At 50.5% G+C, this 15512-nt stretch overlaps 2 protein-coding genes across 2 annotated transcripts in view; one reads left to right on the top strand and one right to left on the bottom strand.

The window, feature by feature from the left end:
• The window catches only part of TYMP (thymidine phosphorylase), a 242030-nt gene that overhangs the window by 154784 nt on the left and 71734 nt on the right, over nt 1-15512 (bottom strand). The gene's annotated exons all lie outside the window — the stretch shown is intronic.
• LOC310826237 (C-type lectin lectoxin-Thr1-like) overlaps nt 917-15512 on the top strand; it is a 30266-nt gene continuing 15670 nt past the window's right edge. The window contains exon 1 of the mRNA XM_083701007.1: nt 917-1019. The gene's annotated coding sequence lies outside the window, so the exon portion shown is untranslated. The remainder of the gene's footprint in view (nt 1020-15512) is intronic.

The following is a 15512-nucleotide window of genomic DNA, read 5'->3' as shown; positions in this document are numbered from 1 at the left end:
ATGGTGGCCAGACATTCTCTTAGAAAATTATCTCTGAGATAACTTAGGAGCTACAAAAAAATTGAATTAGGAAGAGGGAGAGCAGAGAAGGAAAGGTAGCAGTGGCTGGTCTCTGGTCCCTTTGCCTCACCCTGAGGAAGGTGAGTGGGGTCCTTTCCCAGAACAAGAGGTTTAAGATGGAGGGGCACAACTTCACTCTCAAGCCTCTGGGGCGATCGTTCTCCCTCAGTGGCATGGGGGAGAGTTGCGCCACCCAATAGCTGGCAGTGCGCAGCTACGGGCACCCCAACACTATCCGTGGTAATTTGAGGGCGCTAGGCGGATATTTGCACCCGGTGCCGCATCTGCTAAAGACAGCCCTGAATAACATGTAACTTGAAAAACAAGAAGCCGACTTCCAAGTGCACTGTTGGGGGTGCAGAGAATCTGTACCTCTGCTGCAGAAGACAGGGGGAAGTTCTTCTGAAACTAAACTCCTCCTGGGTATAACAGGATGTGCTCATAACAGCCCACAAGCTGCATCAGCTGGTGGGCAGGATTTCAATCTCTACTCTGATTAGTGAAGTTTTGATTCCCTCCCCCTCTTTTTTCCTTTCTCCTTCTGTGATGGAACTCCTATTTGGGGACTTCCCTGGCTTTTTTCTGGCCCACGTATGACCAGTCTGGATAGTTGGCCTTGGTGAAGACTTGACATTTTCATCCCCAAAAGTTTTTGATTTGAGTTTCTACTGAAAGGGGGCTGCATTTCAATTTTGTATTTTAATATTGTTTTTAAGTTGTATTTAAATCAATTGTTTTTTATACCTGGTGTTAACCGCCCTGAACCCAGTCTTGGCTTGGGAGGGCAGGGTATAAATCAATTTATTATTATTATTATTATTATTATTATTATTATTATTATTAGGCAAAGGAATGCAGTCTTCCATGCCCTGTCTTCTCTGTTGATGGAGAATGGATTACTCTTGATGATGCCAACTGAGTTGCAAGAACATTAGTTGATGAAGACCACATGTGGGAAAGTTTGTGCCAGTCTTATGCACTTGTGCATTTGTGGCAGAAGAGCAAGGAAGGAGGATAGCATGAAGGAAGGTGCCAGTAAACTTTAAATGAGGTTAAAAGGAGAATGTCTAGCTGCCCCAGAAGGTTGGAAGAGGGAGAAATGTTGAACCTTCATGTTAGGGGAGAGGACCCCCTGTCCTTTTCTCACAGTGAGGGAGATAGGAAGGACAAGAGACCAGCCAGGGCCGCCGTTCCTCCTCTGCTCTCCCTCTTTCCTTAATTCAAATGTTTTCCAACTCCTAACGATATCTAGTGGAACATAAACTCTCCTGGGCCATCTCAACCAGATTGCCTCACTCTGAAAGACAGACCACTCACTCAGGGTGAGGGAAAGGGGTGGGAGGCTTCATTAGCTGGAGCAAATTATTCAAAATAAGAGGAGCAGGGGAGAGAAGCAGCAATGACCACATTTTTCAAAATGGGTGGGCAGAACCAACAGGACTCATTCCACCTTCTTCCTTTCTCCTCATCTGGGATGGCTCTCCACCTCTTTGCTCATTTCAAAGCAGTTGTATATTTGACAATCCATGACAGCTTTCAGATGAAATACATCTCTGAGTTCTTTCATGTTCAGATGCAAAAGATCTAGGTGTATGTTTGGGTTGAACCATTAGGCTTCTCTTGTCCTGCCAAGTGTCTCCCACCACATGCCATTGCCCACCTATCAGGCTATATATAACTGACGAACACCAGTTTTCTACCCTGGAGTTGTTCCACAGTCATCACATTGAATGAGGAAGAATCATCAGCTCAGAGAGAGAGAGAGAGTGATAAACCAGGTGAGTTATCTCCCCCCTTCTGATCTCTTTGACTCTCCATGCTGGCCATTGGATCACAGCTACATTTCTAAGGTAAGCAGCACACTAACAATGGGGTACTGTAATGGTTATATGGGGTTGCTCGTGCGTAAGTTGCCACCACTCCTGGCTAGGTAGCCTGGTTAAACCTTTCCTGGCTGGACAGCCCTTCACTTCGTGGCTGTTCAGTCGCTAGCAGAATCCGTCAGTGGGCGTTTCTTGAACTTCTTCCAGCAAAGAAGTTCTTTGACGCCAAGTCTACGCCTACTTTCCCTGCGCGGAAGTCTTCTGCGCAGGGTGGGTGTGGGTAGCGGAGGACCTGTGTTCTCCCCGCTGGTCTCCAGCGAAGAGTCCTGGAGCCCTCTCTCTGATTCCCCCATCCACCCCCCTTTATCCCTGGTGTTACGCTGATTTCCTTCCCCAGCCGCTGAGTCCCCTCTCTCCCTGCTTGGCCCTTCTCCGGCATCGTTTGGGAGCCCTGCCTCCACTTCTGGCTCCGATGTCAGTTCCCTGACAGGTACCTTTGCATATCATGACCCTGCTCCCCAACAAATGAAAGAGTTGATTAATCTATAAAGTAAAATGGTTTAAACTTAAGTATGTGTAGCTCCTGGAGGAGACTCTTGAGAGTCCCAAGGACTGCAAGTAGATCCAACCTCTCCATTCTGAAGGAAATCAGCCCTGAGTGCTCACTGGAAGGATGGATCCTGAAGCTGAGGCTCCAAGACTTTGGCCACCTCATGAGAAGAGAAGACTCCCTGGAAAAGACCCTGATGTTGGGAAAGATGGAGGGCACAAGGAGAAGGGGACGGCAGAGGACGAGATGGTGGGACAGTGTTCTCGAAGCTACAAACATGAGTCTGACCAAACTGCAGGAGGCATTGGAAGACAGGAGTGCCTGGCGTGCTCTGGTCCAGGGGGTCACGAAGAGTCGGACACGACTAAACGACTAAACAACAACAATGTGTAGCTCCTCACTTTGTTCTCTGTGGGTGAAATAGGTGCACATTGTCCTGCTGGAAAGAAAGAGAATGCCTTGCCTTCTGACTGATGAATACAGAAAACTCAGCCTAGCAATTGTGTGTTTTGTCTTTTCTGTCTCCAGGAACAGATGCAGCCTTCCTCTGACCCCAGGCTCAGACTCCTTTGCACCAGCCTTGTTCTGATATGTCAGCTCTCCCTTGTCTTAAACAGAGAAATAGTTGGCGACACCGGCGTCTACTCCACAGAGACGGGTACTGTATCTTTTCATCTCTGAGGTGGTTGCTGCCTTCTTGAGGGAAGGAACACCTTTGGGCAGCCTTAGAAAGCCAAAGATAGATTCATTTACTGAAGAAATGAACCTATGATGCCAATTCTCATAGTAGACCAGTATAAAGTAAGCAGCACAAAAGCAGCACACAAAACGCTACCAAACCATTCTACATTCTAAATTGAGAGAGCTATGTACAAGATCTACTACAGAAGCCACAAACAGAAAACTCATTCAAACTGTGTCCGGCACCTTGTCTAACTCTTGATCGAACTTACCTTTGTTGATATTGAAGGGACAGGTTACCCCACCTAGGCCTGTGTATTCACCCCAACTAGGCCTAACTAGGCCCCAAGACTTCCCAAATTCTTTCTTTGAGGATTCAGTAACTAAAATACATTAGATTGAGCTGTATTTCTTTCTTTGAGGATGCAAACCTAAAATGCATTAGCTTTTGCTGTATAACACAAAGTAGCTGAAATAAACAAAGCCTTCTCCCCTTCTCACTAAAAGATGGCCTTGTCAGTCCCGAGTAAGAGACGGGATGGCGCATCCAACCAGGTTGCAACTATTCTGACTGCGCTCATGCACAGAGCCGGAAATGGCGCCAGGAGTGACTGTGGCGTTCGTACAGAGCCCCCGGTCGTCTCACGGACTATTGACCCGTACACCACTAATCCGCTGCCACCAACCAGGTCCTCCCTGGTAAAATCACTTCAGTCTCAGTCAGCTTTTCAGTTCATAAAGAAGAGTGTCTTTTATTTCAGACTTAAAACAAAACTATTACAGCATTCCAAACAGTGTTCCTCTTTAATTTCTTAGTCTTATGTTCCTCTATCTATCTCTGCTACCACCCCACACTCAAGGACCAACTGCCCTAACTGTCTCTCTATTACCAACTGCCTTTCCCAACCAGCCAACCCACTCAAACCAACCAACTACCCACCCACAACTCCCAACGAACTAACTGCCAGAACTCCTCCCAGAACCAGTTTTATAGACCCACTGACTCCACCCCCCTGGGTCCTGTCTGTGCAACCTATTTAACTATTTCCCCTCCAGCACTCTCTCATATATGGTAACGTCACAGGGGGACACACAAATGAGCAGCGCAACAATAAAATCGGAAGCTCGGGACTCAAAACAGAGCATGTTTGGCTTCTGAGGCAAAGTTCACAAACCGGAACACCTACTTCCAGGTTTGCAGTATTCAAATTTGAAATATACTTGGAGTCGAGTGTGGATTTCATGCTCTTTATTCAGCTCATAGTGGTAAGGAGGAAATGGAAGTTCTCCCAGAATGTCTGCTTTATAGACATTATTTACACAATGGGCCCCACGTGATTGGCTACTTTCGGGATTCACCTGTAGGCCAATCAGGTTATGGATTCACTTCCACCTGGAGCTGGATTGAGTGGCTCCTGTGGACCAATCAGATTGCTGCATTCTGAATCCTATTGTTCTAGGACCAGTCAGACTGCTGCCTTTTGGATCCTATTCAACTCAGTACATAACAAAATTCCAAGTTGTTTGTGAACTAAGCTGTTGAAAAACCAAGGTACCACTGTATTGCCAGTACAATATTCAATCTTGAGCCAGACTTTTATGAGATTTCATAGGACGTCCAGCTGCATAAAACTCATTCTTTTCCTTTTCTTTTCTTCTTAGGACCTCTGCACAAAGTTTGTCACCAATGGTCACCTTGCCTCTATCCTTGATGTGGAAGAACTGCATTTCTTGGCTAAAATCATTAAATAGTTGTCAGAGCCGCCCCTAGGTCCCAGCTCACAAAGGACCAACGCCCGGCTGTAGTTATGTACAAAAGTCTGTATTGAAGTTCAGTTTCCATTTCAAAGCCGCAGCGTGCAGCTCTACGTCTTAAAGTCTAGACCGGCGAAGTTCCGTCTGAATCTCCTCCCCTTCCACACCAGTTTAAGACTCTAGCCTTGCTCCACCTCTTCCTTAGCTCCTTCCTCCTCTGGGCCCTCCTGCCCGCTGGGGTTTCATGCTTTCTGGACTCTTCTGACGCTGACCCCCCTGATCCTTGCCCCTCCTTCCAGCGGGCTTTAGGACCTGGTTCCCTATCCGGGCTACCTGCTGTGCCGCTCGCCTGTACATTTGAACTTGGCACGCGTACCCAGCCGGCAACCCTCCTCTTGACCATTCCCTCGCTCTCCGATGGAGGCGTGGTCAGCCCTGACTCATCTTCTCTCACTGGTGGTGAATACGCTGGCCCTGATACCTGGGACTCCTCCCCCCCACTACGCTCTGGTGGGGAAGCTGGTCCTGATTTCCAACTGCTGCTCTGGGAGTCCCCGCTGGCCCCTTGCTTCTGGGGTGTCCCCCTTGGGACCCCCCTTGCCCTGGCCATCGGCGCCCCCTTCTGTGAATCTTCCGATTCGCTGGAGAGGCTCATAGAATCTCTCGGACTACTGTCATCTTCTCCTATGCTGCCCTCGGATTGCTCCCCCTCGCTCTCCATCTCCACCCCTCCCTGCGCTCCCGCTGCGTCCCTGACATCCATCCCCCCTCGAAACCCCCCTTCCCCCCTCTCCCTCCTCTGGCGTGGGTTCCGGGTGCTTCAATGCTGTGGGGGTGAGTGCCGGATACAGTTCTTCCCCCCTGGCATGCTGCCAGTCCGTGACGGGCACATCGACGTCGATCTCCTCCGCTTCCATTTCTTTGCAGGTGTGCTCGAACCCAGGGTCCTCCCCCAACCCGTCCATGCCCTCCTGTCCCCCCATCTCCTCGGGTGAGGCTGCGTGCCAGGGCCCTCTTAGCAGTTCCCTGCGCCACTCCTCCTTGGGTTGAGTGTCCCACCAATAAGAGCGGTCCGTACCAAAGCCTGAGATCGATCCCTCCGGAGAGGTAGTCTCTGGCGCCGTTTCCTCAGCTGAGGAGAACCCCTGAAACATGCTGGCTGAGAGTGTGGGTGTGAAAAGATATTCATCAAAATAATCTGCCGGCATAGGTCTGTGTGGGAAAAGTGCATGGAACTCGTCTTTGAGGAATTGCTCCTCCACGGCATAGTCCGGTACCCACTTGTTGGTGCTGGCCGGGGTGTTCTCCCTGGCGAGTAGATATTCAATCCCTTCCTCCCCCCATCTCGAGTCTAAAATCTCTGTGGCCTCGTTGAGTGGCTCCACCCTCAGCGACCCCCCCCTTCGTGGGCGCTTCCCTGAGCGGGTCTGGTGCTATCTCTGGCGCCTGAAACCTGTGAGGTGCCTTGTAGGGCGTGAGCACTGATCTATGAAAGACCGGGTGCATTCTGGATCCCTCTGGGAGTGTCAACCGGAAGGCCACTGGATTGATCTGTGCCTCAACTTGGTACGGCCCTAGCTGCTTGTGTCCGAGCTTTTTCTTAGCTAACGATCTGGCTGGTACTGCCTGGGCCACTAACCAGACCCAGTCTCCCACCTGTATGTCTTCCCCAACTCTCCTGTGTCTGTCTGCCTGCATTTTGTATGCATGTTTTGCTAGTTCTAACTGCCTCCGGAGTTGCTCGTGGACCTCCTGTAACTCCGTTGCCAAGGCTTCTGCTCCCTGTGGCTCCCCCTCCCCCACTCTCTCTAATCCCGGGAAGGTTCTGGGATGCCGCCCATTGTTGGCGAAGAACGGTGTCACCCCCGTGGACACGTGCTTCGTGTTGTTGTAGGCGAACTCGGCCAGCGGTAGGTAGTCCACCCAGGTCGAGGGCTGTTGATTCGCGTAGCATCTCAGGTACTGCTGCATGATGGCGTTGACCGTTTGGTCTGCGGGTGTCGTGCCGACACTAAGTTGATCTTGACGTTCAGGATGCCCATCAGCTTCTGCAAGAAGCTCGAGATGAACTGGCGCCCCCGGTCGGACAGGATAGATCGTGGTAGGCCGTGCACTTTGAACACGTGGTCTATGAACAGCTTGGCGGTCTGTTCCGCTGTGGCCACCTTCGCGCAAGGAATGAAGTGGGCCATCTTGGTGAACATGTCCACGATCACGAGTACTGCTGTTTTGCCCCGCGAACTGGGCAGATCCGTGACAAAGTCCAGGGCCACCCTCTCCCATGGTTCGAGCGGTGTCTGTAGCGGTTCCAGCAGTCCCGCCGGCGGCCTGTGTACTGGCTTGGCCCTTTGGCATGTGTCGCACCTCGTGATGTAATCCGCGACTTCCCCCCTCATCTTGGGCCACCAAAAGTCCCTGGCTACTAAGTCCACCGTCTTTTCTTTGCCGAAGTGCCCAGCGCTGGCCGCGTCGTGTAACTGCTGCAGTACTTTCACTCGGAAGTCGTCTCCTGGCACGTAGAGGGCCCCTTTTCTGATGAGCAGTCCGTCGCGTATCTGGAACTCGTCGTCCTTCGCTGTGCCGCTGCACACCTCCTCTATCTTGGATCGTGCGAAGGAGTCCGTCTGCAGCGCGTGACGTACCACGTCCAGGTCCACTGTGGCTGAGGCGCATGCCCACGCTTCCGGTGCGAAAATGTGCTTGGCCGCCGCCGGTGCCTCTTCCTCGAGATACTGCGGTTTCCTGGATAGCGCATCCGCCATGATGTTGTTGTCTCCCGGGATGTATTCTATCCTGAAGTCGAAATCCGCAAAGAACTCCGCCCAGCGGATGTGTCTCTGGTTCAGGAACCGCGCCGTGCGCCAGTACTCCAGGTTCTTATGGTCCGTGCAGACCTGCACTGTGTGTTTGGCTCCGATGAGGAAGTGCCGCCACGCCTTGAAGGCTGCATGAATGGCCAGCAACTCCCTGTCCCAGATGGTGTAGTTCTGCTCCGACTTGCTGAGTTTCCTGGAGTAGAAGGCACACGGCCTCCAGTCCCCTTGCGGGTCTCGCTGCAACAGGACTGCCCCCACGGCTCTGTCTGAAGCATCTGTTTCAACCCTCATGGGTTTGCTGGGGTTTACGTGCAGCAGCTGCTCTTCGGACGCGAAGAGACGCTTGAGCGTCTGAAAGGACCGCTCTGCTTGCTCCGTCCAGATGAACTTCTTCTTCTTGGAGCTGAGGGTGTCCGTGATGGCCGCCGTTTGCATGGCGAACCCCTTGATAAACTTGCGATAAAAGTTGGCAAAGCCGACGAACTTCTGGACCTCCTTCCGATTGCGCGGGCTCTTCCAGTCCAACGCCGAGCGGACCTTGGCGGTGTCCATGGCAAGTCCCTTGTCGGATAGCTTGTAGCCCAGGAAATCCACCTCCGTCATGTCGAACTGGCACTTCTCCAGTTTGGCGTAAAGTCTGTGCTCCCTTAGTCTCTGCAGGACCTCCTTGACGTCTCTCTCGGGAGCCTCCTGTGATTCCGAGAAGATCAGGATGTCGTCCAGGAAGCAGACGCACTTCTTGTAGAGGAGTCCTGCTAAGACGTGGTGCATGAAGGCTTGAAAACAGTGGGAGCCATTTTGTAAACCAAACGGCATAACTCTATATTCATAGGTGCCTAGCGGCGTAAACATGGCCGTCTTCCACTCGTCGCCCTCCCGCATGCGTATGAGGTTGTACGCCCCATGTAGATCCAACTTGGTGAAGATGCGTCCCTTCCTCACCGTCGCGAGCAGGTCGTCGATCTTGGGCATGGGGAACGCCGTGGGCTTAGTTTTTGAATTTAAAATTCTATAATCAACTACCAGCCTCTTTTGGGGCGTGTCTTTTTTCTTCACGAAGAACACAGGACTGCCCCCCACTGCTTTTGATTCTCGGATGAATCCCCGCTTCAAGTTGTGATCTATGAACTCCCTGAGTTCCTGCAGTTCATCCTCAGACATGGAATACAGTCTCCCCGTTGGCAGCGTCGCCCCCGGCAGAAGGTCAATCTTGCAGTCGTAGGGCCTGTGGGGAGGCAGCTTGTCCGCTTCCTTCTCGCAGAAGACCTCCAAAAACGCCTTGTACTTGTCGGGTACCGCTTGCAGCATGCCCAGTTGTAGCTGTGGTTCATCCTCTTGCCCCTCGTCTTCCTGGCTAGTCAGGATGCAGTGTTCTGCGCAGTAGGAGGAGCAGAAGGTCAATTGACGCTGGTACCATGCTAATGCCGGGCTATGCCTGTGCAGCCAACTCATGCCCAATACTATGGGCGTGTCTGACAGGTGGGTGACATTGAAGCTGATGACTTCCCGATGATTTCCAATTTGCATCATCATTGGCGGCGTTTGCTGTACCACCTGTCCCCCCAGCAATTCTCTTCCATCGACTGTGACTACTTTCAGTGGCATCGTCGCTGGCAGGAGCGCTATGCTATGTTGCTTGATGAAATCCACTCCTATAAAGTCTGCATTGCTACCAGAGTCAATGGTAATAGGGACTTCCATGGTGAGCCCATTGGGAAGCTGGAGTGATGCGGTGAGCTGTACCACTGGTTTGGGTGGGAGGAGGTCTGTGGGCTGTAAGATTCCTGGGGACTGCTTCACTGACTTGTGGTTCTCTCTGCTGAACTGCTTCTGTTACTGTTGCTGAGGCTGCAGTGTGCTTGTGGAACCTCTGGGGACACTCTTTCGCCATGTGCTGAGCACTTTCGCAGATGTAACACTTCCTGCTCCCTCTAGGAGGCTTCGCCTTGACTGCTCCTGGTGCTTGGGCTCTGGTTGCTGTCTGAGCCCTGGCACCACCTATCTCCATCGGCTCTTCACCCCCTCCCAGTGGAGGCGTGGACTGAGCGCGTGCTGTCTCTCTGGGAAAGAAAAGAGGTGATCTAGCTGGCGTGCGTCCCCAACGTCCTTCATCCTTGCTCCAAGGACGTTCTTCCAGCCGCACTCCTATGGCCAACGCTCTCTGGACGACTTCCTTAGTGGTCTGGGGTCTCTCCCCCCTCGCAATTTCATCTTTAACCGGCCCATTCAGCCCCTCCCAGAACAGGTCCCGGACGGCAGCTGAGTCTTTTTCCCACCCTAGCGTGTTGACCAATGCAAAAAAGCGGGAGTGATATTGTCGCACAGTGGCTTTCCCTTGTCTCAGTCCATGTATCTCCCTTCTGGCCACATCTACATCTACCGCTGTTAAAAAACAAGCGTCCATCGCCTTAATAAAGGCATCCGCATTTTGGAGGGCTGGGTCATTATCGCGCCATAGATTGCGCAGCCACGCTTTAGCTTCTCCATGGAGATGAGTTAGTATGAAGCCCACTTTCTCCTCCTCATCTCTAAAATCCTTCTCCAGCAACTTGAGCGCGAAAACTACGTCTGCTCTGAAGTTTGGATACTGCTGCAGGCTCCCATCGAAATGAGACACGAGGCTGCCTCCCCTCTTTCCTAGACCAATCCCCTCTGGTCTGGCACCCGGTAGCCCCTGTTTGGTCAACACTTCCAACCTGGTTTGCAGATCCCGGCAGGCAGCGGCTGCGTCATCCTCCCTCTTTCTGGATGCTGCTATCTCCATGTTAAGCCTTGAGACTGCATCTTGCAAGGCTGTTATTCTTTCATCGGTACTCATCCTTCCCGATCTTCGTGAGCTAGCAAAGCACCAAGCTTTGTCCCTCGCTGCGTCTCTCACGCTGCAAAGGTTTCTTGGTGAGACGGAACTTACTGTCAGAGCCGCCCCTAGGTCCCAGCTCACAAAGGACCAACGCCCGGCTGTAGTTATGTACAAAAGTCTTTATTGAAGTTCAGTTTCCATTTCAAAGCCGCAGCGTGCAGCTCTACGTTTTAAAGTCTAGACCGGCGAAGTTCCGTCTGAATCTCCTCCCCTTCCACACCAGTTTAAGACTCTAGCCTTGCTCCACCTCTTCCTTAGCTCCTTCCTCCTCTGGGCCCTCCTGCCCGCTGGGGTTTCATCCTTTCTGGACTCTTCTGACGCTGACCCCCCTGATCCTTGCCCCTCCTTCCGGCGGGCTTTAGGACCTGGTTCCCTATCCGGGCTACCTGCTGTGCCGCTCGCCTGTACATTTGAACTTGGCGTGCGCGCCCAGCCGGCAAGCCTCCTCTTGACCGTTCCCTCGCTCTCCGATGGAGGCGTGGTCAGCCCTGACTCATCTTCTCTCACTGGTGGTGAATACGCTGGCCCTGATACCTGGGACTCCTCCCCCCCACTACGCTCTGGTGGGGAAGCTGGTCCTGATTTCCAACTGCTGCTCTGGGAGTCCCCGCTGGCCCCTTGCTTCTGGGGTGTCCCCCTTGGGACCCCCCTTGCCTTGGCCATTGGCGCCCCCTTCTGTGAATCTTCCGATTCGCTGGAGAGGCTCATGGAATCTCTCGGACTACTGTCATCTTCTCCTATGCTGCCCTCGGATTGCTCCCCCTCGCTCTCCATCTCCACCCCTCCCTGCGCTCCCGCTGCGTCCCTGACAACAGTCAAAACACGAACATGTCTGGATCAGATTCTCTGACCTAGATTTTGTGAGTCCCCAAGGCTTTCTCCTCCCCCTCCGTCTGCACTGTCAGAGGTGATAATAAAAGAATTCAGTGGGGAGGCTGTTCTATGAAACTTCCCCAGTTGATGTGTTTGAGATGTTAAGGGCAACAATTCCTACCCGCCAAAGACACATTTCCAAAATAGCATGCGAACATTATGTGAAAATTGAAAGTCAACTGAGGAGAATACAGTCACTTCAGTTGCTCATTCTTGTTTTAGTTTTTGACTGCAAATGGGTACCCCTGTTTGGATGCTATTCTTCTGGGAACTCAAAGATCTCCTAGATGGGGAGCTGAACTGTGCCTGGTTTCCCCATCACCACCACCTTCCCTGCTTCCTCCTCCATTCCAACTATCCAACCATCCCAAGTTGAGAAGGAAGATCTGAAGGGGAATCCTGCATGACTTAGTATGCCCAGAGATGGAAATGAGTTTCCTCTGGCTGGTGGTGGAAAGTGTAAAGGACATACGAGAAGAGCGTTCTCAGCATTCAACATGTTGTTATTTAGTCGTTTAGTCGTGTCTGACTCTTCGTGACCCCCTGGACCAGAGCACGCCAGGCACTTCTTTCTTCCACTGCCTCCCGCAGTTTGGTCAGACTCATGTTTGTAGCTTCGAGAACACTGTCCCACCATCTCGTCCTCTATCGTCCCCTTCTCCTTGTGCCCTCCATCTTTCCCAGCATCAGGGTCTTTTCCAGGGAGTCTTCTCTTCTCATGAGGTGGCCAAAGTCTTGGAGCCTCAGCTTCAGGATGTGTCCTTCCAGTGAGCACTCAGGACTGATTTCCTTCAGAATGGAGAGGTTGGATCTTCTTGCAGTCCATGGGACTCCCAAGAGTCTCCTCCAGGAGCACCATAATTCAAAAGCATCAATTCTTCGGCATTCAATATACTTGACCACAAAAGAGTCATGGTGGGACCCTAGCTGATGTTCTGCAACTCAAATAATCTTATCTGTGGTTTGTTTGGGTGGAATCATCTTTCTTTTTTAATATGCTTTTTATTAGTTTTTCATTTCACATAAACAAACAAAATACAATAATGTTCCAAAATCATACCCACTTTCTTTCTCAACGCCCTATGGAGCACTGATTTCCCTCCTTCCCTTCAGTAGGTTTTCTTACTTTAATCCCTTTCCCACAATTCCTTAATAATATCCAGTCCACGTCATAAGATTTATTTCAATCCTGCTAACGTCTTCATATTTCTACAGTTATTACTTATCTAGTCCACAAATTTACAGTCATACCTCGGGATAAATAAGCTTCAGGATAAGTATTTTCGGGTTGCGCTCTGCAGCGACCCGGAAGTAACGGAGCACTTTACTTCCGTGTTTCGCTGCTCATGCATGCCTAGACGGTCAAAATGACATCACACGCATGCGTGGAAGTGGCAAAATGCGACCCGCGCACACACAGATGCGCAGTCGTGTCTTACGTTCTGTTCAGGATGTGAACGGGGCTTCAGAATGGATCCCGTTCACATCCCGAGGTACCACTGTACTCCAATCTCTTTGGAACTTGGTTTCCTCCTGATTACAAATCCTGTAGGTCAGTTTTGCTAGTTCCACATAATTCACCATCTTCGTCTGCTACTCCTCCACTGTTGGTAATTCTTGTACTTTCCATTTAGGCTAACAAAGTTCTGGTGGCAGTTGTAGCGTACATAAATAGTCTTTGATCTACCTTTTCTATTTCCTCTCCCATCAAGCCTAGCAAAAAGGCTTCTGGCTTTTTTGGGAAGGTATATTTGAACATCTTTTTCAGTTCATTGTAAATCAATTCCCAGAATTGTTTCATTTTTTCACATGTCCACCACATGTGGAAAAAAGTCTCCATCCTTCTCTTTACATTTCCTGTTTGGGTGGAATCATCAAGGAGCGTGTTGTGTCCTTGGAAGTTTCTCCTTGTGATCTGTTCTTTCTAAAGAGCATCCCACCTCTCTTATCCCTACAGGATGGAAATTGGGAGTGGACAGATAGCTCTCCAGCTGCATTCAAACCATGGGCTGAACATCCTGGTCTCAGGAGATGTGCCTCCTTGTTTCGCATGGATGGTAAGGGTTAGTTCTCAGAACTGGTGCTTTGGAGCTGCCAGTATTCTCTTAATTTCTACTGTAGGTATGAGATGTGCTTCTTGCCTGCTCTTAGGCCAAGAAGACTTCCTTTGGTGCCCTTTCATCTGCTTGATTGAAATATTTCTCAACTGCCTAGCATGTATCTAGCCTTCCCAAGACAACTCATATTGACTGCAAAGACCATAGCGTCCACCATAGTGTTGGCTGGGTGGTTGGGCCTCTTCTGAATGAGGAAATTCTTTGTGGCAATGATGGGGTGGGTATGCATGTGTGTGTTTTGGGGTGTGGGGTCCCACTGGCAGCCACATGCCATGGAACCCCTGTTGTCTGCTGTTGACTCTCCCTGAGCTCGTTTCTCTTTTTCTTTCCAAGTTATATGCTATTTAGAGCTCAGCATTGCGATAAAAAATGTGGTTACGTTTGTGAACATGAGCCAAAGTCTGAGCCTGAGTAACCTCTTCACTCTCTCTGACTGGCCCCATCAAATCTCAGAAGCTTCCATCCAACACTGTCTTTCTACCTGTGCCTTTTTCAGAATATGAAAACGTCAGAGGTGCCCTTCTGCCCCATTCCAGTGGCCCATCTATTCCAGAGTCCTGCTCTCACTGTAGCCTGCAATAGATCTAATTGAATCCTGCAAGTAGCAAGAGCCCCCTCCCTGGGAGCCCAGGATGAAGAACCTTTGTGGCCTTTCAGATGTTGCTTGAGGACCACTAGCATCATCCTAGACAACTGGCCACCATGAGTGGGAATGATGAGAGTGGGAGTCCACCAACGTCAGGAGGACAACAGTCTCCCCATCCCTAATAGATGCCTCAGCCCACTGTGAATTTAAACACATGCCCCTGAAACAGCAGTCAATTACTTCCCTTTGTTACTTCCTGCCCCTCCCAACTCACATGTCTCCAGTATCCTGATTCATATTGCATTTAGGACATTCAACTGGTCTCTTTTACTCTGCAATGAACCAATGCACTTTTGTGGCAATGCCCTGGGAAACCAGTTGGGCTGGATCCAACGTCCCCCACCAAGTACGTGAAGACGTGGAATTGAGTTGCTGAAAGCAAGCCCTCTGCAGAGAAGAAAAGTCTCTTTGCAGGTGTGGCTTGAATTGAAACCACACCTGCAAAAAGACAAAGTGGGACTTGCAGCCAGCCCCTTTGGAGCTGTGCTCTCAGCACAAACCAGCTGATTGTTGCTGAAAGGGTGTCTCCAAAGGGGCTGGGGTCCAGCATTAGTTAGATGAGAGAAAGGCCCCCCCTTGGTGGCAGTAGGACGTTCCCAATGGGGTTTACTCTTAGCACCAATCAGTGGTAAAGAGGAGATGCACTTTCACTTCTGGCAGTGAGCTCCCGTTGCTCGGTCCCTGCTCCTGCCAACCTAGCAGTTCAAAAGCACGTACAAGTAGATAAATAGGTACCGCTCCGGCAGGAAGGTAAACGGCGTTTCCGTGTGCTGCTCTGGTTCACCAGAAGTGGCTTAGTCATGCTGGCCATATGACCCAGAAGCTGTACGCCGGCTCCCTCGGCCAATAAAGCGAGATGAGTGCCGCAACCCCAGAGTCGGCCATGACTGGATCTAATGGTCAGGGGTCCCTTTACCTTTACCTAATGTTACACAGAACCATAAAATTGTGGAAGTGGAAGGGACCCTGAGGGTCATCTAGGCCAATCCCCCTGCAATGCAGGAATCACAACGAAAACATCCCTGGCAGGCGGTCATCCAACCTCTGCTTTCAAACCTCCAAGGAAGGAGAATTCACCACCTTCTGAGGGCGTCCATTCCACTGTCAAATAATTATTACACTCAGAAAGTTCTACTTTGTGTTTAGCTGGAATCTCCTTTCTTTCAACTTGTTTTTTTTAAAGTAATATTTATTAAAGTTTCAAAAAATTACAAAAGAAAAAAATAATAAAACAAAAATTTACAAAAATCTGGGGGGGGGGGGGACAATTAAAAACAAATCAATTTTTCCATAACTTATCTTTCATTTACTTGTTTCCTTGACCTCCTCAC

The sequence above is a fragment of the Podarcis gaigeae genome (genome assembly GCF_964106915.1).
Source record: "Podarcis gaigeae genome assembly, chromosome: 10".
NCBI lineage: Eukaryota > Metazoa > Chordata > Lepidosauria > Squamata > Lacertidae > Podarcis > Podarcis gaigeae.
The sequence above is the reverse complement of the archived record's forward strand: the minus strand, read 5'-3'. Positions and strand labels throughout refer to the sequence as shown.